This window comes from Mus caroli, unplaced genomic scaffold, assembly GCF_978045245.1.
Source record: "Mus caroli unplaced genomic scaffold, Mus_caroli_1 scaffold_14, whole genome shotgun sequence".
Lineage (NCBI taxonomy): Eukaryota > Metazoa > Chordata > Mammalia > Rodentia > Muridae > Mus > Mus caroli.
This window is the reverse complement of record NW_028227269.1, coordinates 112,549,669-112,576,379: the sequence shown is the minus strand read 5'-3', so window position 1 is coordinate 112,576,379 and position 26,711 is coordinate 112,549,669. Positions and strand designations below refer to the sequence as shown.

General features: G+C 38.8%; 1 pseudogene; it reads right to left on the bottom strand.

Moving 5' to 3' along the window:
- Positions 1–6,158: 6,158 nt before the first annotated feature.
- Positions 6,159–6,722, bottom strand: LOC110306481 (jupiter microtubule associated homolog 2 pseudogene; annotated as a pseudogene).
- Between the last annotated feature and the right edge of the window lie 19,989 nt (positions 6,723–26,711).

Below are 26,711 nucleotides of genomic sequence, written 5' to 3'. Positions count from 1 at the left end.
AGAAAGATCACTGACTAGAGATAGTGCTTACCACCCAAACAGACAGAGACTACATAAGGATAGATGATAATCCTTGTAAGGAAAACTGTACCGTAGAAAACTCTAATTCCCTCCACCTCCCCAATCTTCTCTAATTCTCAGGGCCACTGTTATACTTCATAATCTCTACTTTGACTTTCCAATGGAATCATTTGGGTTGAACTGCGGCTTCTATAAAGGGACAAACTTTAAGACCTCACACAACCAGTAAAAGAGCAGCTTCTACTACAACACATCACCACCTATTACAGTCAATGGGACACCTTTGTGTTCACTATAAAATAAAAGCTCAAGGGGCTGGAGACTAATACAAAATTTAACGGCAATTAATAAAACCATATGAGTCTGGGGTTCTCCCCCAAAAGGGTGCTGCTATGACACAGCCACCCTTGACAATGTCCACCTATTGGAAATAGATATTAAAAACTGCCTTCTTCTATCCCTCTCCACCCTTGAGATGGTGAACACATTGTGTTATAAATAGCCACCCACCCCCCCTTTAACAAATCTGGTCCAGTCTTACCACATGAATGTACCATTCTCCCTTGAGGAATATCTAACTGCCCAAGCCTTTACCAAGAGGCTTTGGCCACTGCATTAAAACCTTATTAGTAAAAGGGCACAGTATATATCACTATATGGATAATATCTTACTATGGGTAGATTCTTCCACTTCTCCTCCCAACTTCAAGATCACTTAATTCCTTCACTATCTTCTCTAGAAATCAAAGTAACACCTCACGATATAAAACTTATTCTACCCATTGCATTTTTAGGCTATAAACCAGAACTTTTTGGCTAACCTTAATTGGCTAAACTCCTAAGTTTCTCTTCCCATAAGCACCCTTCAACATCTTGTCAACCTCTTAAAATGAGATAAAAGGCTCTCATCCCATAGGATTCTGTCCCCTGAAGCAATCCAAGTTCTAAATTCTGTCAATATATCCTTAAAAGACATGGCTCTTGGCAGATATGACAAAACAGTGTCCATACACCTCCTTATCTTTAATATCTTCCCTACATTTGTGGGAAGATTAAAAGTGGCAGGTATGGAGCACTACAACCTTTAGGAAAAGAACCTGACATTCTTGTCATCCCCCCTTTTCCTCTATGATGCTCAATAGGTAATCAAATATCACCTATCAGTTTAATGGGGTTTCCAGGACATATTGACATTACCATGATGAAAAATGGAACTCTGCCCTCCCTCTGTTGTAATGGATGCCCCTCAAAATATTTTGTAAAAGGCCCCCTCAATATTTGGAGCCCCCTCAATATTTACTGATGGAAGAAAAAGGGAGGCTGCAGCTGTAATATCCTACTCCCCTGTGGATGAACCCCTTATTCTTCAATTCAGAGAGCTTCCTCATCACTCTTCCTAATATAAATAATTGTATATGCTATCTATCTAGCCCTAAAGGAAGTCAAGGTGCTCCTAAGCTTTTACAGTGTATATTCTGTCAATTTGTTTCCCTGGCTGTCAAGATTCTTTGTCAAACTAGATGCCAGCTGACTTTCCCCTCTATTCACACTGGCTTCTTGCAGGAATGAGCCTCCCCATCTATATCCAGCATGTCCGATCTCATAGTCGCCTGCCAGGCCTATATCCAAAGGAAATGCCCTCACTGACCAAACCACCTCAACAGGAACATGCAAAAGCTCCAATGAGCAGGCAGACTAATTCCATTAACACATACACACAAATATAAAGGGGCTTTATAGTTGCTCTCCCCACATCAGCGTGTTCAACTCTAAAGGATAAAAACCTGTTCCTCTTGTGCATCCCTTATTATCACCCCAGCTTTATAAATGATGGACAATAATTGCTGAGGCCTTAAATTCAATGGTTTATGGAAAAGCAATGTAATCCATACATCCTAATTCAGTAGACAAAAGGTTTGCATTACCAAAGATACATACTCACACTTTATGTGGGCTACAGCCCCAAAGAGTGAAAACTCAAAAGGTTAATTCATCATATGTTCTCCATCTTTACCATCATGGGCATTCCTCAAAAGACAAAGACTGATAATGACTTTGCCTTCACTCAATTCAACACCTGTACACAATGGGAAATTAGTCACTATACCATAAGAGCTAAGAAATAGTGGAAAGAACACTTCAAACCTGAAAAGCCCAACTTCTAGAACAAAAGACAACCATCTAAACCCTAATGTATAATTAACAATTGTTCTGACTATGCTATACTGTCATCTACAAAAATACCAAACACGTCCTATCTCCCGCCATTGTCATACACCAAAATTAATGCTCCCTACCCTAGTATGATAGCATGATCCTTTGGATGGAAATTGGAAGGTACCAGATCCCCTCCTTACAACCTGGAGGGGTTTTGTTTATGTTGACCCACAGGATTAGCCTAAGTTTACCTGGATTCCCACAAAAAATTTCTGATATCACCTTTCATACCAAGAAGATGGCCTGTCTCTTGCTGGCAGATCAAGGCCAGAGGAGGAGGAAGAGAAAGAGGTAGCAACCACTTAATTGAGAGTGATCACAGTGCAAGCAACCAAGGTTTATGACCATATTCTAATTGATGGTCTCCTGAGAGATCTCTGCTTGAGTATCTGTTAGCAGAACACATAGTATTGCACATTCCTCCAGCTCTTAGGGTGGTAGGACTATTTCCTATGTGAGGACTATAGTAAAATGTTTTTTCTTTGGGGTAGCAGGATTTTTTCCTAAATGATAATCCATGCTGGTTGATAGTGGTTTTCTCTGTTAATGTCATCTTGAACTGAAGTATGAATTCTGGTCTTTTTAGTCTGAATTTTCACTGTATAAGTTTTTAGTACTTTATTCTTTCTGTTTACATTTAAAAGGAATTATATTTTGACAAACACTTACTTTGCATTTCATATTTTTCATATAACTAGTTTGAAAAATCATTCCTACCTGGTGTTTTGTGGCATTTCCAGAAATCTTAACTGTGATAAACTTGCATTAAAATCAAGAATAAAAATGTGTGTTTCTTCTTCCATCTCTTATTTTTTTCTGTTGAGACCTGTTTTAATTTAGGCAGCTATAATGCATGTGTTTGATGAATTATTCAATTGATCCTTCCTTATCAAATTTTCTGATTCACTTGATGTTTTTAAATGTTATTGTGTTATTTTATTCCATGTTAACTGCTTTCATGTATTCAAGAACTGTGTATCCTACCTTACTCCTCATTTAATCTCATTACAGTATAAAATTATTGTTGTTTCTGCTTTATACATTAGTTACATTTTCAATGTTTTGTGTGTGTGTGTGTGTGTGTGTGTGTGTGTGTGTGTGTGTGTGTGTACTTATATGGTTTGGTAATGAGAGATAAACATTTTGGGAGTCACCCTTTGCTGAAGTGAGATATTTGTTTATCCTGATGTGCTTATTTACACATCTTAGGTGCTTAGCATTGCTTTTACCTGATACAGTATTTTAGTTTCTTAAAGGTAGTTATACTTTAAGAGAATTACAAAGGCATTTTACCACCTCCTCTTCTATATAGTTCTTTGTACACTTGAGCTTCTGATCAGATACAGCCTACCATGGTCACCTTTATACAGCATATGATGAGGAATGTGTGTTCTGATCCAAAATATGTCAATGTCTGAATTTCTGAGAAGGGATTGTTCAAGGATAATTAACTTTATTCACTGTGCTGAGGCTATGCTATATGATCCTGTCATCTGTTGATTGTTAATAACACTCTTGATTCCTGTGAAAATTATCCTGTCTTTTTTTTTTTTTGTATGTGGTTAGTAAGTTTAATTCAACCATTATACCCAGTTCTGCCTCATAAAAAATAGCAAAATGTTCCTATCAAAATTGTATTATCGCCGGGCGGTGGTTGCGCATGCCTTTAATCCTAGCACTTGGGAGGCAGAGGCAGGAGGATTTCTGAGTTCGAGGCCAGCCTGGACTACAGAGTGAATTCCAGGACAGCCAGGGCTACACAGAGAAACCCTGTCTCGAAAAAGCAAAAAAATAAAATAAATAAATAAGTACAATGTAAGGGCAGGTTCCTTGCTCTGAGACAGCGATAGAGAAATATTGGCACCAGATACACTTAAAAAAAGTTTTAATCTTAATGTAGGTGACAATTGTACATTACTGGATTTAGCTGGGCACTAATTTACAAATTCACACTGAGTCCAGCTACAGCAGAAGATAGAAGGATGGGAGATGAATAAGGCAGCCACTGCTGTGGACCATTGTCTCAGGTCCCCATATCCTCTCAGCCATCCAGGCCAGCAGGTGGCGCTTGAAGCTTTTCTCTCATAGGGCTAACAGCAGAATCAGCATAGTGATGCTAGATTCCTCAGGACAATCCAATTTGGAACTCACAAATCATTTTCTACTTGAGAGAGCAGTTATAAAAGGTTTATCTCTATCATTGTATTATTTCATTATAAGCTAAAAAAGTTAGTGTCTGGGCTAAATAAAGTAAACATCATTTATGACATTTTCTTAAATGGAAAAAAATGCTCTAAATTCCAAAATAGATCTCATGATGACTGAACCACGAACCATTTGAGTCGTTAGAGAATTACATACATGTAAGACCTGTTACTTGGCTTCAGGATACAGGGCATCTGAAGAGGAAAACTCTTTGGTTGATAAAGCCACGGTCAGAGCCCTCAACAGACCCGGTAGGACGCAGAGCCCAGCAGGTGCCTCCTGCAGGCACTTGTAGGTCGGTGTGTCGGTGTGTGGCTGCAGGATTGCCACTTTTCTAAGATTTACTGAGGACATTTTTGGCACCTACCGTGAAGCGCTCTGTAGGCACTAGAAGAAAAAGTAGTACCACTCAGAAGCCCTTTCCACAGATGCGCACCAGAAGGGAAAGAAGGAACCCCCCCCCCCACCCAGGGCTGACCAGGGACATCTGCCTGGCAGGAAGTGACATGACTGTACCTCTGCTGTCAAGTGACTGTTCTGATTTTACTGCCAAAACACTTAGTATCCTGGCTTAAGGAGCACTGTTTATGAGCAAGGTCAAGAAGTCTAAAGCTTTCTAAAAGCAGCTCTGTGCTTTGGTGTACAGAGTAGCACTTTTCTAAGCGTTGAAGCAATGCACAGGTATTTATAAGAAGCTAACACTAAAAACACCTTTCCATACATTGGTAAAGCAGCCAACGAACCCAACATCCTTCAGTGGGCTTTCCTCCCAATTATAGGAACAAAGCAAGACAGGAGAACAGGAACCCACCCAATACCTGGACATATATGGCCCTGCAGAGGCCAGAGACCTTCTGTACAGAAAGAACCATGAACAGGGAGAACCCCTCACAGGTGAAGAACTAAGGCCTATGCTTAAGGCTGATGAGACAAACAAAAGGAACAACCCATATGCAAATCTGGCATGTCAGGAACTAAGCCAACTGTAGAGGAAGACAGGCTGCTACCTCAGACCTGGCCATGATTTTAGATGCAGTATGGGACAACTCAGAAGATTGGTGTATAAAACAAAACAAAACAAAACAAAACAAAACAACTTCCACCCAGGACAGGACTGAGAATAACGGCTTGATTTCCTGTTGACTGCTACCAAAAAGAGCAATCATGTTTCAATACTACAGAGTGACATAATGGGGGAAGGAGAGGACACATTAGGGTTCTGAGGTATCTCAGAGGGGGAAGCATTTAGTGATAGGCATTTCCTGAAAGGCTTAGTTAGTGCAGACTCCACTTTGTCTTTAAGAGTTTCTGTTTGTGTGTGTCTCCTCCAGCCCACAGTGAGAGTAGTGTGGGTTTTTTTTTTTCAACCAAACCATACTTTGATGCCCAACAGCCAGCAGCCTGCTAACACAAGGACAAGAAAGACCCTGGAATCCTTCTGTTAACAGCCCAGCTCTTCTGCCTTCCCCACAACTTTACAGATGTGTTTCATAGAGAGCAGTTAGAGAGGAGGGACCAGAGCATCCCAGTTTACCCCACAATGTATATCTTGGCATTCCTCTGTGCAGCTCTGCCCATGACAACAAGGCCTATGAGCAGTCAACCCCACACGCATGACAAACCCTCTCCCACCCCAGCTCATTTGAGTTAAAGGAAACACTAACATTCAATACTCTCTCTCTGTCTGGTCTGGTTACAGGCAGAGCAGGAGCTTCTCAATAGAAGGAGAGGCTGGATTTGCCTCCTGGTGGGTTCAGGACTTTGTTGTGGGAGCGAGGTCATGGCCCCAGTCAGGGCTCATGACTGTCAACTGTAGGTGTGGGCTCCAGTATCTTTGCATGCTCTACTTCTTTTGAGCTTCCTTTGTCGCCCTGCTCTCCTCTGGGTGTGGAGTCTGTTGCAGCTTTCAGGTCAGACTTAGAGTCTTCACGTTCACACAGCAAAACATGATCCTTGGGCTTGTTTGGGTGTGCCAGAAGCACAGTGGCAGTGACTGGGGACCCAAATATGTCACTGGTCTTCCCACCGGGTGGATTCAAACGTTGTCGAGTTTGCACAGGAGTTGATTCATCGAAGATCCCACTTCCTTTGCCTCCTGGAGGATTTGTTATCTTGAGTATGTCTTTAGGTTCTTCAGTTGGTCCGAAAATATTAGATGCCATCTTATTAGGCTTGCTTGAAGGAATACCTTCTTCTGGACTTCCAAAAAGATCACTGGATTCTCCTCCCGGGGGCTTCATGGACCTGGAACCCGACTTGCCAGCTTGGCCATCCGCGCGCTGGAACCTCCTGTCTTTTGTTAAGAGTATATTATTTTTCTACATTAGGAGACCTTTGGGTTGATGTCCTTCTGAATTTTAATGGAAGTGTGTAGAATTGAGTGTGTGTGTGTGTAGTGTATGTGTGGTTTGTAACCTGCTTTGCATCTTCTTAAATTCTTGAGTGTAAGGTTAGATGATTATCATCAGTTAGATTCTTTTTCAGATATCTGTGCATGGAATGTCCATATGTCTCATGATTTTCCCATTTATATTCTGGATATTCCTCCATCAATAAGACCATTCCTCTTAATAATCTCACTACCAACGGTCTAAGCATATTCAAACCAACCCACCCTGTTTCGTTATTTCTTTGTTTCAGTTCCAATGGAGAGTCTTGGGCAGATTTCTCGATAGCACTTACTTGTATTTGGTGGAAAATACACAGTGAGATGGGGATGAATGGTTCATAAACCTTAATAAGTCTTAAACCTCCACTCTTCTCCCTGAGGACTGTGCACATCACATTTCAGATAGGATCCCCTCTTCTTTTGGGTACTTCAGTTTGTTACTCCATGACCTTCATCATTGTTCACTGTAGGACTTTATATAAATTTATGTATTTGGTAAAGTCTGCGTCTATATGGAAACAGACCTTTTGAACATGGTTCTTGTTTTCTACAGGACATGAAGATGGAATTACACATTTAGAAAAGTATTGAACATATGCATCTGAGAACATGCTGTATTTCATGAGAAGTGGAATCTACTCTCCTAGAAAATCTCTCACACACAATTAGCCATTTTCTCTAAATCCATCATGGATAACATGGATATCAGTTATAACCTTAACAATGACAAAGCCAGCTCATTTTTTCAAGAGCCACTGAAATTCCAGCTTTATTTTTGAAGAATTACCTTCACTGTAAAAACAACAACAAAAACAACAACAACAAAAGCTGAGAATGTCTCTCTTAGTTATTTTCTAGATGACAGAAAAAAACATGAAACTGCGTAAAAAATTCTGAGAAAAGTTAGGGGAGAAGAAAAAGTTAATTAAGTTGAATCAAAAAGTAAAAAAAAAAAAAGCAACATGCACATGTGTAAAGCATACAAATATGATGAATTCGGTAATTATGTTCATGTATCATTTGAAATGAGAAAATCCAGTAGACATTAACAACATACTTCCATATAATCATGAGTGTTTGAAAGTTGCTGTTTACAATTCATAAATTGGTAAATTAGTAATTTTAGATTAATAATACCTTCTGTTTAATGTATAAATATATTGTGGAAACAGAGGGGTAGGCAATTAACATTCTGACTTACATAAAATTTTCTGGCACAAATATTAAATATATAGTGAGTAAACAATTTTTAACTGTAAAACTGTCTGCACAGTCTGTCCTGTTCAGCTGGGATTTACACATTTCCTCTGTCACCTCTCTTCCTCTCTGCATCTCATGAGCACAATGCTCTCCATTCCAGGATTTTCTCCATTTCATGTCACATTTAACTCAGCTCAGGCAGCATTTGTCTTCATGTATCTGAAATTTCTTACTTAGTACAAATTAGACAGGGTCAACCCTATTCTATCACAGGACAGCTTTTTTCTTCATCTCAAGACCACATCACAGTATTTTACTAAATTCTCATTTTCTTTATCCATTCCTTCTTCTATAAGCAATGTGATTTTTCTTGATAATTTTTGTTGCACCTTTAGCATTTAGTAATGTGTTTTGATCATACTCAACTGTAATTCCCCTTAATAAGTCCTGAATTTCCACAATCAGCAAACCACTTTCAACTTGATAATAATATACCTTCCTTTCATATCTCTACCCCTATTAATAATTCCTTAACTGTTGCACCTCTCATTGACACACGTCACTACAGTTTATTCATAGTATAGTAGTTGATTAGGAGAAGTTATTGTGTTACTATTTTTTTTGTTGTTGAACAGTACACACCAGTGTGACCAATTTGTCTACACTCAAATCAAGAAAATGTCCAGGTCTGTGCATTGTCTTCAGCAGTTTTCTTTTTCTCTTTCTGCGACGTTATTCTAAGTACGTGATGGACATCCCAGCATGTGTTTAATTTTCATTTTAATGATGGAATTTTTTTACATACTTATGAACATGAACATGAGTTGTTCATAAAAATATTTGTAATATGTTTGACTATTTATTTGAATTTTCTTTTCCTGTGACTGATTTGATTTAACTGCATATATATCCATAAGCCCATAATCATATTTATGCTGTGTAAATATTTTCAAATGCTGCTACCAAGTGTTCAGTGCTAAAATCCTGTAAAAGAAGCCCTGAACAAACAAAGCAATGTGTGTGTGTGTGTGTGTGTGTGTGTGTGTGTGTGTGTGTGTGTGTGAATATCTAATAGAAAGTGGAAGGCCATCAGAGTTTGGAAGTGAGAAATATAGGTGGCATGATATTTGTTTTGTTTTCTTCTTTTTTGATTTATTTTTAATATAACTAGTATTGTTTATAGAAATATACCTATGGTGTTGTCCTTTGTTTATTGGTTTTGTTTTTGGGAAGTGTCTGAATGTCTGATTGTTTTTGGTATATAAATTCATATCATCTGGACTATTAAATTGTCCTAGGCAGGCTTGATGTGTGACAGTAGGACGCAAGAGCAGTGAGGAGGATGTGGGTGATTGGCTTGTGGAGCTCCCTCATAAAGGCAAAGGGAGGGGGAGAGGGGGGATGAGATATGAGGTGTATGGAGGAGTAACCTGAAAGGGGTGTTCCAGTCACATATGTAGCACATGATGGCCTTGTGAGACATCAATGAGAGGAGAGACTCTTGGTCCTTTGAAGGATAGATGCCCGAGTGTGGGGGAATGGCAGGCTGAGGAAGCAGGAGTGGGTAGATGTGTAGAGGAACACCCTCTTAGAAGCATGGAGGGGGGGTTGTGATAGGGGGGTTGGAGGGAACTCCAGGAAAGGGGATAAAACCTGAAATGTAAATATAGAAAATATCTAAAAAAAAAAAAACCAATCTGTCCATAAATAAAATGAATAATAAAATAGAAATTAATTTGTATAATATAAAGCTATTACTATAAATAAAATGTATGATAGGGATTGATTCTACAGTATGGGCCACCTTGAAGATACATAACTAAAGTGCATGAAATATGGCTCATATAGTACTTTATTAACATTTTCAATAATTGTGTGTTAAATTAGCCATTGCCCATTGAAGCTATAGATCTTCCCGTTGAATAGTATAATTTCCATATCAAATACACTCTTTAAAATTATCTCTAATCAATTTTTTTACAGTCCAGTCGTTATTCCCCTCCAAGTCTATCCTCTGACAGTTGCTCATCCCATTCCTCCTCCCCCATGTCCCCAACCCCCACCCTGGAAGGCCTCCCCACTCCCTGGAGCCTCAAGTCTTCTGTGGGTTAGATGCATCTTCTCTCAGATCCATCAGTCCTTTGCTCTATATGTGACAGAGGCCTTGGACCAACTAGTGCACAAGGCCTGGATTGTGGCTTAGTGTGTGAGAGATCTAGGGGGTAGCCATGCTATGCTCCTGTCTGTAAACACACCACAGTAGTAGTAATAGTGTCAGACCTTGCAGGCTCACCTCGAGATGAATCCTAATTTGTGACAGCACAGGATTTTTCCTTCAGTATCTTCTCCATTTTTGTCTCTGCAATTCTTTCAGGCAGGAACAATTCTGGGTCAGAGTTTTTGACTGTGGGACAGCAACACCATTCCTCCACTTGATACCCTGTCTTTCTACTAGAGGTGTAATCTATAATATCCCTCTCCTCACTATTGGGGATTTCATTTAAGGTTCCTCCCTTCGAGTGCTGAGACTCTCTCACCCTTCAGGTATTTTGTACATTCTAGAGGGTCCCACACACACAACTTTTACCTCCCCAGGTTGCTTGTTTCCATTCTTTCTGATGGCCCTCAGGGCTTCAGTCCTGTACCCCAAATACCTGATCATGTTCTCCTTTCCCCCTCACTGTCCTCTCTTCCACTCAGGTCCCTCTCTCCCTCTGTATCCCATGATTGCTTTCTTCACCCAAGTGGGATTGAGGCATCTGCACTTGAAACCTTCTGCTTGGTAACCTTCTTGAATTCTGTAAATTTTATCCTGAGTATTCTGTACATTTTCTGGCAAATATCCATTCATTAGTGAGTACATACCATGAATGTCCTTTTGAGTCTGAGGTACCTCACTCAGGATGATATTTTCCAGTTCCATCCATTTACCTACAAAACCCATGATTAACTCATTCTCAGTAGCTAAATAATATTCTCTTTTGTAAATGAACCACATTTTTGTATCAATTCTTCCATTGTGGGACATCTGAATTGTTTTCAGTTTCTGGCTATCTCAAATAAGGCCACTAAGAACATAGTATGTATTTGCCCCTGTGACATAGTGGAGCACAAGCTATGCCAAAGAGTGGTATAGCTGGGTTTAAAGGTAGGTCTATTTCCAATTTTCTGAGGAGCCTCCAGATTTATTTCCAGAGTAGTTGTACCAGTTTGCTATAGCACCATCAATGGAGGAGTATTCCTTTTTCCAGACATCCTCACCAACAAGTGCTGTCACCTGAGATATTGTTCTTAGCCATTCTGATATGTGTGAGGTAGAATCTCTGTGTCATTTTGATTTGCATTTCCCTGATCACTAAGGATTTTGAACATTTCTTCAATGCTTCTCTGTCATTAGACATTCCTCTGTTGTAAATTCTCTGTTTACATCTATACCCCATTTTTTTTTTATTGGATTGTTTGGAATTTTGGAGGTTAGCTTCTTGAAGTCTTTTTAAATTTTGGATACTAGCCCTGTTTCTAATGGGAGATTGCTGAAGATATTTTTCCCAATCTGTGGGTTGCTGATTTGTCCTATTGACTATCCATTGCTTTACAGAAGCTTTTTAGTTTCATGAGATTCCATTGATCAATTCCTGGTCTTAGAGCCTAAGCCATTAGGGTTCTGTTTATGGAATCCCACCCATTGTCACTGAGTTCGAGCCACTTTCCCAATTTATCTTTTATTAGGTTCAGTGTATCTGCTTTTATGTTGAGTTCCTTGATGAACTTGGTTTGAGCTTTGTTCAAGGTGACAAATATGGATCTATTTTCATTTTTCTACATACCGACTGCCAGTTAGACCAACAGTATTTATTGTAGATGATTTCTTTGTTCCATTGTATTTTCTTTTTTGCTTCATAGTCAGAAATTAAGTGTCTATACGTGTGTGGTTTTATTTCTGGGTCTTCAGCTCTATTCCATTGATCCATCTCTCTGTCTCTGTACCAGTATTAATAAGTTTTTATCGCTATTTCTCTCTAGTATAGCTTGATCGGGATAGAGATTCTCTCAGAAATTATTTTATTCTTAAGAACTCTTTTTGCTATCTTGGCTTTTTGGTTTTCTGTATGAAATTGATAATTGCTCTTTTTATGTATTTGAAGCATTGTGTTGGAATTTTGATTGGGATTGCATTGAATCTGTAGATTGATTTTGGTAGGATGGCCATTTGTACTATGTTAATCATACCAATCCATTAACATGGGAGATCAAGCCATCCCACTGCCCTTATTTACAGCTGATCCTAACACCCCCATTTCCCTCCCCATCTCTTCTCCCTCCAAATTTACTTCATCCATATGCTTTTTATAACTATTTTATTACCATAATGAAACTACAAATGATTGTAGCAAAAGTATTAAAATAACTAGAAAGAAATGCTTCACTTAGATGTCTCTCTGTCTCTGCTTCTTTCTGCCTCTCTCTCTCACAAACATACCACACACACACACACACACACATGCACATGCACACACACACACACACACACACACACACACACACACACCATGAAAATAACAGGACCTAGCATTCATTGATCATGATTATTTCTCAACATCAATTTTCACAATTAACCAATAAAAATGACACAGGCTAACAGAGTGGATGCATAAAGGATATACTTCATTCTGCTGCATATAAGAAACATACCTCAGTAACTATGATAAACAATACTTCAGAATAGAGGGTTTTTTTTTTCTCTCTCTCTTAGGGAGCAGAACTAGGAAACTGTTCTCTTACCAAGAGAAGGTCGTCACTGATCAAAGACATTAAAAATACAGTTGTGGAAGAGTGTCAATGGCGACATTGGGTGAGAAGGTAGAGGTGAGGCCATGCCAAGATTTGTTCCCTCTGATCCCAACAGTCCTCAAGTTTTCTTATTCCACACTTACACTATAGGAAGGCAACGACCAGGATGCCTATATTGTAATAACTAAATGAAGTCACTATCCAACTTCCCCAAGTATTAAGGCAAGGGAATCTCCCCATATGGATAAGCATCTCAACAAGCATCCAAAGATGAGTTCCTCCTGCCTCTGAATTCTGTAACCACTGAGGGCACTCTCATGTATTACTGTGTAGGACACACAGTAAGAAAACTTCATTGTGAACCCAGTAGAGGAGCTCTGCACCCTAGGAGGCACTGAGCTTGCACCTAGCCCAGGAATACTACTTCAGACCACAGAAAGATAAAGGGGTGTTTTCATTTGTTTATATGTTTGATTGATTGATTTTGTTGTCTGTTTTGGTTTTGGTTTGACTGTGCTTCTCTTCTTACTATTGGCAGTGAGGCTTCAGGTGATTTCTCTATCTGTTCATGAAATACTGTGTCTTGGTAAATTCCACTATGTTTATTTTTCACTATGTCTCTCAGGATTGTTCCTTTGTGAACTAAAATATTATCAGCCTAACCATCTCTCTGGCTTTGAGAAAAAAAATATTAATAAAAACACCTTGAAACTCAGTTGACCTTGGCATGGCAGTATTAGTCACACTAAAATATTAATCCAACATTTGATTGCTCATATCTTCCACCCTTAGATACATAAGTATGTTGGAGCACATTCTATACTACTTACACAAAGCACTTGATGTGATGATTAGAAAAGGAGACAGAGTTATGTGAGATTCCATATATCATGAAACTTTTATTTCTACCATACACTACACAACAAGGGATTCCATGGGGTCAGGTGTTTATGGATGACGCACATGGTCTCCATGGTTAGTGATTACTCCCTCCAAAATAAGGAATGTTTTGTTCAAACAAATATATCATTTTATATTAAAATTAAAACATATTTAATAAATACTAAAGTGTACATGGCGATAACTACTGTTTTTAAAAACACCAGAGAAAAATCTACCTCTGTCATAAAAGATAATTAATTTTTTTGTATATAAATATACATCAACCTGCACAATTTGAATGTGGTCTTTGTTTTGTGATATCTTCCTATAGAGTGTAACTCAGATAACCCAAATGCAGATCCTGAAACACAGTCCCATACCCTAGTATTAGGTGTAAAAGCAGCAAAGTAAGTGGTCTTATAATATATAAGTGTAACAAGAGTCACATTCAATTCTGTGATATTTTTGCCAAATTTTGTCTGACCATTTGAGACAAATGGAAGGAGGAAATTTGAGACAAAACAAAGAGTAGATTTAATGTCTGAAATAAACTTATGGTATACTAAACACGGAGGCACCACATACAAAGTGATGAGAGTACCTCAGAACCTGCACTGGACACCTGACTCTCCTCTGCTGAGACCTGTATCCACCACTGATACCCACAGCTCAAAGATCAGGCATAAAAACAAAAAGAAACAAGGACTCAAGAGATATACATCCAACCAGTCAGGAAATACATACAGATTATAGTCAGTATTAAGGATGCCTCTGATTCAATAGGGCAAAATGAAGTTGGGAAGAAGACATAGTGTAGTAAATGAACAAAGAAAAGGTCATATCCATCTTCACAGAGCAATGTCTATGTGGACTGATATATATCATTTCTTATTTTTCTGGGAGTAGTTGGTCAAGGTAAGGATGAAGAAATTATTCCTGAGGTCTGCGTCTCTAGTTCCTCTAGACAACTCAAAGTAAACTGCTCTGTCAAGGTAGGACAGTTGGCCTGTGATTTGCTTCCATTTTATATCCTCTAGATCCCCACTTACTCAGAGTAAGACCCAGTCTAAGGCTGAAAGACAGGTCCTGGCCAATGAGCATTAGTCTCCTTTTCATCTGAGCCTCCATCAAATAATGTATGTCCTTGTACTTTTTCATGCCTGGTGGCTTTTCTCTGAAGTGAGGGTCACAGGGTTTAAGGTATGGGAAATGAACATGTGACTTATAGTGTGTGTGACATGATAATTTTCATTATTCTCATATTTCCTGTCCCCATGTATAGCTGAATGAGTTACGTATGTCTTGGTGAAACTCTCACAGGTCCTGTCCCTCAAATGTACTCTCTCTCTCTAGATTCTCTTAACAAATTATCATATTATCTTGCTCTACCAGCATTAAAGAAAGAAATAGAATATGGTAGCATTATAATACTGATTATTAGAGGCACATCTAATTGGAATATCAAATCCAGAGTCAGTATTAATGGAGATACTTCCAACAGACACTCATTTAAATTGAGCTGCATTCCATCTCTTATTGTGCCAAAGACACAAGGGAAGAAGACCTTAATGTTAACTCAGAAGAGCTCAGGACCAACTTAATAACTGATGAGGCTTCTCAGAACTGTTAGATGCTACTCAAATTTTAGAAGGTTAAGAACTGACCCATGTGCTTCCTAACATACAAGCTTATGGGAGATTAAGTGTTAGAATATGTGGCTTTCCTTTCCCGCCCAAGCAATCCTTTAGAGACCCTTTGCCTTGTCATATTCTATGATATATTCTTCTCCTGTAAGTGTACCCACTTAATTTTGTCATGCCATAAGATACATATATACTCTTAAATTGTATTATTGCTTACCCAGAAAGTTTCTTGATATGAATACAGTTTTCTTATAATCATTAATTGTAGTTGATCTTTGTACAGACTATCTCTTCTGTTTTCAAAAAGCACTTCATGTTTGAACCTTTGTTTTTCCAGTATCTGTATCTTCTGGTTGGGGTATGTTTTGTGAAGGTGGTTTTGTATTTTCACTTATTTATTAGCATAATGGCAAAGAGCTCACTGGATCTTGGTATTTTCATTCCTATATTTCTTCGCAGGCCTCATGTTAGCATTCACCATATTCACTTGGTTATCTTAATAAAGATCTACCAGACAATATCTAGGCAGTAAGGGGAAGATGAAATTTCCAGGCTAAGAGGGTCTCTGGGAGAAGAAATCAGTAGTAGGTGATTTGCTAGAGGGGCATGGAGGTTGAGGATATGAACATCAGGAAAGAGGTAGACCTGGCCACATGGCAGGATGTAATGCCAGTATTAGCCTGATTAATTTAGATGAGATGTTGTGGAGGTAGAAGAAGCTAAAGGGAAAACTATAATAAATATTAATAAGTCTCTGTGCCATTATTTAATTGGTAGCCTTCTCCTTATGTATGTATGCTTTATTCTTATTTTTCTTAAAGAGGAAATATAAAATTACAATAATTGCTGAACATTCAATTATTTCACTGTTGATAATTGAAACATAATTACACAGGCTCCAAGAGTCCTCTACCATTGTACTCTTCATTTTTTAACGCAGAAAATATTTTCATTTTTAAGCTCCAGCTCTCTTCTTTCTTTAGATACTTTAACTTATTTAACTTAATATTTATTTTTATGATGGTCTATTAACAAATTCTTTTACTTTTCACTATGGGAAAAATTTTCAAACCTATATTCCCAAATCAGAGGCTGATGTGTGCTGACTTCTAGGGATCAGCTTCCTAGACATGGTTTCTTTTCTCAGCCACATGAGCTGCACAGTCCTATCGTCCAATTTGAGGCTCATGGTTATGTGATGTTTTCTTCCATCACTGAGGGCCTCATTTTCCACTAGGTTATGGGACTCAGTAACATCTGGCTTGTAAAGCAGCATGCTCAGCTGAATCTCAGCCACTCAGCTGTTTTTGCCACTTGCTCATTGCTCTGGCTGCTCTTAGGTCCTCCTCGAGCCCCAAGGAATTTGTCCTTGGTGCACATGTTTTGAGACAGTCTGTATTCTCATGTTTACAGAATTGGCATCTAGATTTTGGAGATCATAAATGGCAACAAATATCTGACAGTACTAGAAACATATATAATTAACTACCTGACCCCAAAAGTTAGCATGGTCTGAGGCTGGGAAATACTCACAAAAGATCTAAACTGTTTTGTTGTCGTTGTTGTTGTTGTTGCTCTGTTCTGTTCTGTTTTGTTATTTATTGGATATTTTCATTACTTACATTTCAAATGTTATCCCCTTTCCAGGTCTCCCCTCATGAAACCCCCTATCCCATCCTCCTTCCCCTGCTTCTATGAGGATACTTCCCCACTCATTCACCCACAGCCCCTCCTAACCCTGGCATTCACCTACACTGGGGCATCAAGCCTTCCCAGAAACAAGGGTTGCTCCTCGCATTTATGTCCAACAAGGTCATCTGCCACATAAGTGGTCAGAGCCATTTGGTTGGTTGTACAGTCCCCAGGATCTCTAGAGGGTCTTGCAAGTTGACACTTTTGCTCTCCCCATGGGGCAAAATACCTCCTCAGCTCTTTCTGTCCCTTCTCCCATACTTCTATCTGGGACCCGGAGCTCAGTCCAGTGGTTCTCTTCAAGCATTCACTTCTGTGTTTGTAGGGCTCTTGCAGAGCTCTTAAGGAGACAGCCATTTCAGGCTACTGTCATCAAGTACTTCCCAGCACCCACAATAGAATCCAGGTTGGATAACTGAATATGGGATGTTTCCCCAGGTGGGGCAGCCTCCGGAAGGCCTTTCCTCTGTCTCTGCTCCACACTTTAATCTCCATATTTCTTTCTGTAAGAATTTTGTTCCCCCATCTAAGAAACACTGAAGAATTTACACTTTGGTCTTCCTTCTTCTTGAGCTTCATGTGGACTGTGAGGTGAATCATGGGTATTCCAAGGTTTTTTACTTATAACCTCTTATCAGTGAGTACATGCCAGGTTTGTTCTATTTTGACTGGGATATCTCACTCAGGATGATATTTTCAAGTTCCATCCATTTGACTGTGAATTTCATTAAATCATTGCTTTTAATATCTGAGTAGTCCTCCAGTGTGTAAATGTACCATGTTTTCTGAATCCATTCCTCTGTTGAGGGACATCTGGGTTGTTTCCAGTTTCTGGCTATTATAAATAAGGCTGCTATGAACATGCTGAACCATATGCCCTTATTACATATTGGAACATCTTCTGGTTATATGCCCAGGAGTGCTATAGCTAGGTACTAAGGTAGAACTATGTCCCATATTCTGAGGAACCGTCAGACTGATTTCCAGAGTGTGAGGTGGAATATAAGGGTCATTTTGAGTTCCATTTCCCTGATGACTAGAGATATTGAACATTTCTTTAAGTGGTTGCCGGCCACTGGAGTTTCCTCAGTTAAGATTTCTCTGTTTAGCTCTGTTCTCCATTTTTCAAAGGGTTATTTGGTTCTCTGGACTCCAAAATCTGGAGTTCTTTGTATATATTGGATATTAGCACTGTATCAACTCTAGAATAGGTAAAGATCTTTTCCCAATATTTTGGTTACCATTTTGTTCGACTGACAGTCTACTTTGCCTTACAGAAGTTCTGCCATTTTATGAGGTCCCATTTGTGTGTTCTTGATTTTAGAGCCTGGGTCATTGGTGTTCTGTTCAAGAAATTTTCCTCTGTGCCCACAAATTCAAGGCTTTCCCCCACTTTCTCTTCTATTAGATTCAGTATATCTGGTTTTATGTGGAGGTCCTTGATCCTGTTGAACCTGAGTTTTGTACAGGAAGATAAGATTGGATCAGCATTCTTCTACATGTTGACTGACAGTTGAACCAGCATCTTTGTTGAAGATGCTATCTTTTTACCACTGGATGGTTTTAGTTCCTTTCTTAAAGATCAAGTGACCATAGGTCCATTTCTGCATCTTTAATTGTATTTCATTAATCTACATGCCTGTCACTGTACCAATACCATGCAGATTTTATCACTACTTACCTATAGTACAGCTTGAGGTCAGTGTAGGTGATTCCCACATTAGTTCTACTTTTATTGAGAATAGTTTTCATTATCCTAGGTTTTTTGATATTCCAGGTGAATTTGAGAACCTCTCTTTCAAACTCTGTGAAGAACTAAATTGGAATTTTGGTGGGGATTGAATTGAATCTATAGATTGCTTTCAGCAAGATGGCCATTTTTACTATATTAATCCTGCCAATCCTTGAGCATGGGAGATCTTTTCATCGTGTGAGGCCTTCTTTGATATATTTCTTCAGAGTCTTAAAGTTTTTGTCATACACATCTTTCATTTGTTTGGTATTGTGAAGGGTGTTGTTTCCCTAGTTTCTTTCTCAGCCTACTTATTCTTTGAGTATAGGAAAGTTACTGATTTTTTTGAGTATATTTTATATCCAGCCACTTTGTTGAAGTTGTTTATCAAGTTTAGGAATAAATTCTGATGGATTTTTTGGGGTTACTTAAGTATACTATCATATCATCTATCATATCATCTTAAGTATACTATCATATCATCTGCAAATAGTGGTATTTTGACTTCTTCCTTTCCAACTTATATCCATTTGAACTCCTTCTATTGACTTATTTTTTTAACTAGAAACTCAAGTACTCCATTGAATAGATAGGGAGAGAGTGAACAGCCTTGTCTAGTTATTGGTAGGTGGTACACAGCCCAAACTCAAGAACCACATCTCCATCATTAAAGGCACTTTCAAAGCCCAATTCTTAACACAACTGAACTATATCACCACAACGGACACAGCCATGCATTACTGCAAAAGAGAGTGAAAGAAATTCTGTGTGGCCCTAGATACAAACCTCCTTGCAGAGAAACAAAAGCTCACCGTGGAGGTGGTCAACACACATGAAGCACAGAGACTTAACTTTGTGGTTTGGGTGTAAAGAGACTGAAGTGTATCTCTAACCTTCTCATGGCTGTTTCACATATCCAGGCACTAGCCTGATGCTGGCATGGGGAAAGTGCAGTCAAAACTCTTACATTCTGCCTCCACAAGTGTCACTAGCCCTGTGATGGACCAGAGACAGGACACCACACAATCCCACAGCTCCCTGCTGTGAATGTCTCAGAGATGTTTCTGGGAGGTTTGAGCCTTAGCACATATTTGGAAACTTGAAGGTATCACATATCATGAACTCAGCAGCATTCAGGTCCTCTGCATTTCTTGTTGGTTGTCAGTGGTCAGATTGTCATGGGATGTAAAATAAAATTTTATATCTGTTTTGGTTTATATGCATTGTATTAATTCTTTGCACCAATTGTATCCTTCCTAATCTAGGGGATAATGTCCATACCATATATATCATAAAAAGACTAAAAGAGCTAGAAAATACTGATTAAAATGCGACACAAAGACAAAAGATAATTTTATAAAAAAATAAAAGATTCATTCAACAAATGCTTAGCACAGAATCAATGTCTCTTATTACCAGAGCAATGAAAATTAAGGTCAGAAAGATATATCACTTCATATGTGGATGTATTCAGGATATGTGTTCATGGCTGTGGCTATGTTGACAGTTACACAAGGTTTCGTGAACAGACTGAGAAATAAGGACACTGCCATGTGTTACTGTGTGAGAGATACAGTGAGGAAAGTAAATTGGGAGCTCAGGCAAATACTCTGTAAGGTGCTCATGGTCAGCAGGGGGCACTGGAACATAAGGAGCTCCAGGTCAAAAGAAGTGGAGAAGGATTGTGAATTGTAAAATTACTCTGAATAGTTTCAAATTATAATTCACACATTCCAGAAATAAATAGATCAAATATTTAAATAAATACATCTTTAGTTCTGATGGACAAATTCGAATATAGGATACATACTGTTTAGAACAAAATGCAGAGCATTAACAAGGCCCATTTGACTCCCTGGTCAGCACCAAGATCTCACCCTGAGGAAGCATAAAACCAACAAGTGGTTTTAAAACAACTCTAGTTTGGGGATTATTGATTTTCCCTGATGACTGTAACCAGTACTATGGATTCCAGAAACACCTGGCATAATCCAGGTGTAGTTGCATTATGAGACCTTCAGAATCGAGGTGAGAAATACATTCCATCATATGATATGATCAGAATATTTGTTTGTAAATGGTATTATTGAATATAGTAAAACATACTATATTCCACAATCAGACCAGTTGTATTCTGCCTTCCTTTGTGCCAGAGATTTGTCAGCTGTGCAAGGGGAAGATACTCATGCTGTATGGATTAAAACTGCAGAGCATCCTATATTAAAAGGAGGTTGTCCTTCTCAAGTATGCACACTTTCTTCCCTGCAATGACTAATGGTCAGTTCTAACTATAGATTTCAATGAAAGCGACTTGCTTTTCTGACATCCTGGTGATGCAAGGAACAGCTTACCTCACCAGACTGCAGGAAATGCATCTTTTACTCCTCAAACAGATGGTTTTGGCACTTCTGTAGTTGAGTGATTAAACAGGTGTTCCCATTGAACCAGTATAACATAACCAAGGAGTAACTGAAAGAAAATAAAAGAAGAAACAATATAGTCCATGTATGTCCGAAGTGCTGTTAAGAATATAAGTGCATTTTTAGAAGTAGGTGAAAGCTAATTGTTAAAACGTTGTGTTTGCTGCTGAAACTAAAGAAATAACCAAAAAATATCAGGAATGTTCCCCTGAACATAGACAAATAAAACTGTCATTTTCCTCACAGATTCATTCGCCCATTTGTCTTCATTTTCTATAAAGACTCATGAAGACATTAGGAAAAGTCCATCAAAGAGTTCTTCAGTATAAAAGTTATTTAGGGTGTTTAATGACAGACCAGTAGATTATTTCATTGTTTCATGAATGGTACATAGCTCCCACTATGGACAAGTATAGGAACACTCATCCTTAGGGAACCAGAACAGTGTGAAGATGGGTGATTTCCTGTGAGTATTGGTGTCTCCCTCATTCACTCAATCCTACTTCACTTGATCATTTTAACTTTCAGTTATATCTCTTTTGGTAGGCAGGAGCTTATGCACACCATGATAAAAGATGGAAGTGTAGGTAGGGAGATTATAAAATCTATTGGTGCAAGCTCTTTATGACTAGACCTAGCACACAGAGTCTATCTTTCTGCTGTTAAAGCAATATAGAGACAGTCTTTTAATGTAAATGACAGGAAATTTTGAGAGTCTATCCATTCTAAAATCAGATACTTTGTCAGAATTCTACCGACCTTGTATTTTAAAGAAACACACAATTATCACACCTCACTGTCACTGTGCTGTTCCTAATTCTGTTTCTATGCTTCTCAGACACTGAGAAGGATGACAGAGCATTGCAACTGTCTCCAGCAGACAATCATGTACTGAAAGGACTGTAATGGATCACACAGAGGGCAGTCCACAAATGATATAGTGAGATTAGGTGGAAAAATGTCTAGTGGGTTATTCACTGATTTCTCTGCACCACCCACAGAATTCTACCCTCAGCCTTTGAAAGAACAAGAATGAATTGAAGATAGCAGACAAACTTTGAAATTTTTTTTATAGTTTCTTTGTGTAATGAAAAAATCTCCATAAAACATATGAGTAGTAAACACTTTTTCAAGTTCTCAACATCATGATATATCAAGAAAATGTAAATGAAAAAGCTAATTTGAAATGTCATCTAATCCAAACAACCATGGTATTTATTAAGGAAAACAAATGACACCAGATGCTGATGAGAAAATGATTAAAGGGGAAAGACAATGTGTGGTTGGTTTAACCTGTTGTAAGGCCCATGGAATTCTGTACGAAAGTGATCTCAAAAAGAGGGGAAAAAAAAGTCATGTGACCTAACTACATCACTCCTGTGCAGACAGCTCAGGTCTCTCTATTGGAAAAGCAGGAGATCATCTGTGCAACAACAAGAAGAATGTGTGCAAAGTTTTATGAAAGATGCAAACACATATTCTGGATGGGATAAGAGAAGAAAACTAGGAACAGTGTAGACTTGCTAATAAGAAAGCAAGAATTCATGAACCTAAATGTGAAAGGAAGGTTGACACTGACTTGAGATTTTAAAATTACAGTGTCTGAAGGGGGTTTGTATGAAGGTTGGTCTAGGATTATAAGATTGGATCATGTCTAGCTGTGATCCCTAAGATTTCTAGGGTCTTAATGCTCTCTTATTGGAGACTCACACTAGAGGAAGCCAGAAACCATGATGGTCTTACTTTAATAACCAAGGACATTCATTATTTACCTTCCCCAATTAAGAAGGCAGGGTTGTCTCCCTGCATGCAAATGCTTGTTCAAGTTCTAAGTTAAATCCCCTACTGGGTTGTGGAAGCTCATATCTCTCTCACTGGAGGTTGATTTCTGAAGAAAAGAGGGTGTAGCCTAAAGGATGAGAATGTTGAGTGTTCTGTACCTGTTGTCAGCCCTTCCTGGTTAGTGTTGCCATTTCATACATGGGTCTTGAGGGTTATTTTTTCATGTGTGAATGAAAAAAATGACTCTTTTTTTTTCTGAAGGTATCCTGTCTGATGTGCAGCTTCAGGAGTCGGGACCTGGCCTGGTGAGACCTTCTCAGACACTGTCCCTTACCTGCACTGTCACTGGCTTCTCTATCAACAGTGATTGTTACTGGATCTGGATCCGGCAGTTTCCAGGAAACAAACTGGAGTACATCGGGTACATATTCTACAGTGGTATCACTTACTACAACCCATCTCTCGAAAGTCGAACGTACATAACGCGTGACACATCTAAGAACCAGTTCTTCCTGAAGTTGAGTTCTGTGACTACTGAGGACACAGCCACTTACTACTGTGCGAGAGACACAGTGTGGAGTCTTCAGTGTGAGCCCAGACATAAACCTCCTTATAGAGCAGCTCTGTACCACCAGGGGGCTTGCCCCATACACGTAGCACAGGAAATCTATTTTAGGGTATGGTAAAAAGAATTATTGCCCAAAACTCTGGCAGAAGACCTGCTAAACAGGAAGACACGTCACTGATAATGTCTTTAGTTAATACAATGCCCACAGCCCACTAAAACTCTTTAAATTATACCCAGAAGTCTTCAATGGCATGCTTCCTAGAGGCTCCATGTGCCAGCCCACTCTGACCAAGAATTGTTCCTTTCGAAAAGAATTTGAGGGACAAAACCTGAGAGAAGCCTGAGCGAAAGGAGTTCCAGTGATAGGCCCATTTTGAGATCCATCTCAAGGGGAAGCTCCAAGGCCTGACACTATTACTCATGCTACTATGTGCTCATAGACAGGACCCTATCATGGCTACCCACTGGGAAGCCCAAAAAGCATTTGAAGGAGACAGATGCAGATACTTACACCCAATCAATGCACAGAAACTGGGGATACCTGAGCCTGAGTGAGAGAAAACCTGGAAGAAGCTGAGGAGCAGGGAAATTCCATAGGAAGACTAGCAGTCTCAGCTAACCTTCCTCCCCACCCCTGAGATCTCTCAGACACATGGCCATCAACCAGGCAGAATACAACAGCTGATATGATACCCATCTACATGTATACAGCAGAGGACTGTGTAGTCTGGCCTCAATGATGGAAGATGCATATACACCTCCAGAGACTTGAGGCCACAGGGAGTGGAGAGGTATGGTAGCGTGTGTGGAGGAGGTTGCTAAAACCTCAATGAGATGGGGTGAGGAGGTATGGGATGAGGAACAGTCAAAGTGAAGACCTGGAGAGGAATTACAACTGGACAATTAAAAAAGGTTAAAGAATAATGATTAAAATAATTTCAAATTAATAAATTCATAAAAGAAGAATATATGTGGTCTGGAAGACAAATCTGTCATATGTTGTATACCCTGCTTAACTCAGATAATATAATCATTAATGATTGCTGAAATGTGAATTCACAGAAAAATATCTAATTAATTTCCTTTTATTTTTGTACAACACTATGTCCAAGGAAACTTATGAAACAAAATGTTTAATTTGGCTTATAGTTCTAGATGGCTATAACATGATAATTCAGCATGGCAGCAAGCAGAAATCATGTTAGTCAGGGAAAGTGAAGATCATGAAGTTATCAACAAGTAAGAAGTAGAGTTAGGGAACTCTGAGAATGGGATAAATCATTTCAAGGCATAAGCCTTACTTCACTGACACATTTTGCCCAACAGAGACAAACTTCCTAATCCTTCTCAAATAGATTCACCACTGTCTCCAGATCCACTCATTCTTCTCCAGGAGTATCCTCTATGCAAAAAAGAACTCACAGTACAAGGCTATAAAGCTATCACAGGAGCCTTCTTCAGAACATGCATGTCCTGGGGCTGCTGCTGAGCTTTGGGTCTGCTCCCTGCTGTGGCTGTGAGTGTCTCAAAGACAATCCAGGGAGCTTCCAGCTCCCTAGCACTAATTTGGATTCTCAAAGGCATCCAATGGCATGAAGTCAGCAGGTACCAGGTTCTCTGCATTTCTGGTTGGCATCCAGTGGGCATATAGACATAGAATATAAAATAAAATTTTATATTTGTGTTGATATATATGAATTATATTGACTCCACCAAGGATATCCTTCCAAGTCCAGGGGATAATATATACATCATACAAATGACTAAAATTTCTGGGTAATACTGATCCAAAAATCATTGAAAGAATAAACGTTATTTTCATTAAAATAGAGATATAAATGTTAGAAAGTCATAACACAGGATAAATGTCTCTCATCACCAATGTAACAAATTTAAGGTCAGAAGATTTATCCTCATGTACTGTGGATATATTCAAGATAAAATATGCACTCTAATCTGTGACTATTTTGGTACTTACACCAAGTTTCATGTATATGGATGCTTAGAATTTTAGATTGTAAATATGCAGTCTTCTTATGTGAAGCACATTTGTTTCAAAAATATTTATTAATGTTTTCATGAAATAAAATGAACAAAATCAATAGCTTTCTCATCACATTTAGGGAAAATTTAGAACTTTAGCAGACAAGTCTAATTCTGACTAAGTGTTGTCTCAGAGAGAATCTGTACACAGCATGGATAAGTACAAACACAGAGACTGGGGATAATACACCAGACCTAAGTCTGATTGGGAAATATAAGAGTATGTGATGCAATTTAAATTTTTATTTTAAAAGAGGCGTGACATAACTGCGTATAACTGTCATAATCTTCAGTGTCCTGAAAGACCCTGCATCCACTCTGAGCACTGTCTTCTCACACAGTTCAACCCAGAGCTTGCTATCTAGCAAGAGGAGATGGAAATAGGGGCTTCTGCCACTCAACAAAGCCAGCCAAGTGCTGAGTTCCACCTGTTACAGGGGAGCTCTACACTGGATTCTAGCCAGGTCTCCCTATTCATTGATTAGCGCTGAAAGCAGGCTACTTACCATGAATTTGGAGCGTAGATGGGTTTTCCTTGTTGCTCTTTTATTTTAATTTTTTAAAAAGCTTTACAGTGAGAGGGCTCACTCTTTTGTATTGTTCAACAGGAAGAGAATTTGGAAGTGATGTGCCCCATATTCATTACACAGCTAATACATGTTGCAAATTGAAGTTGACTCTTTACTGTTTCTCAGAACTATTCTTTTTTTTTTTACTTTGCCTACCTCTTTCACTTTTATTTATTTATTTATTTATTTATTTATTTATTTATTTATTTATTTTATTAGATATTTTCTTTAAATACATTTCAAATGATATCCCAAAAGTTTCCTATACCCTCCCTCTGCCCTGCTCCCCTACCCACCCTCTCCCACTTCTTGGCCCTGGCATTCCACTTTACTGGGACATATAAAGTTTGCAATACCAAGGGGCCTCTCTTCCCTGTAATGGCCAACTAGGACATCTTCTGCTACAAATGCAGCTAGAGATATGAGCTCTGGGGGTACTTGTTAGTTCATATTGTCGTTCCACCTATACAGTTGCAGACCCCTTCAGCTCATTGGGTGCTTTCTCTAGCTTCTCCACTGGGGACCCTGTGTTCCATCTTATAGATGACTGTGAGCAT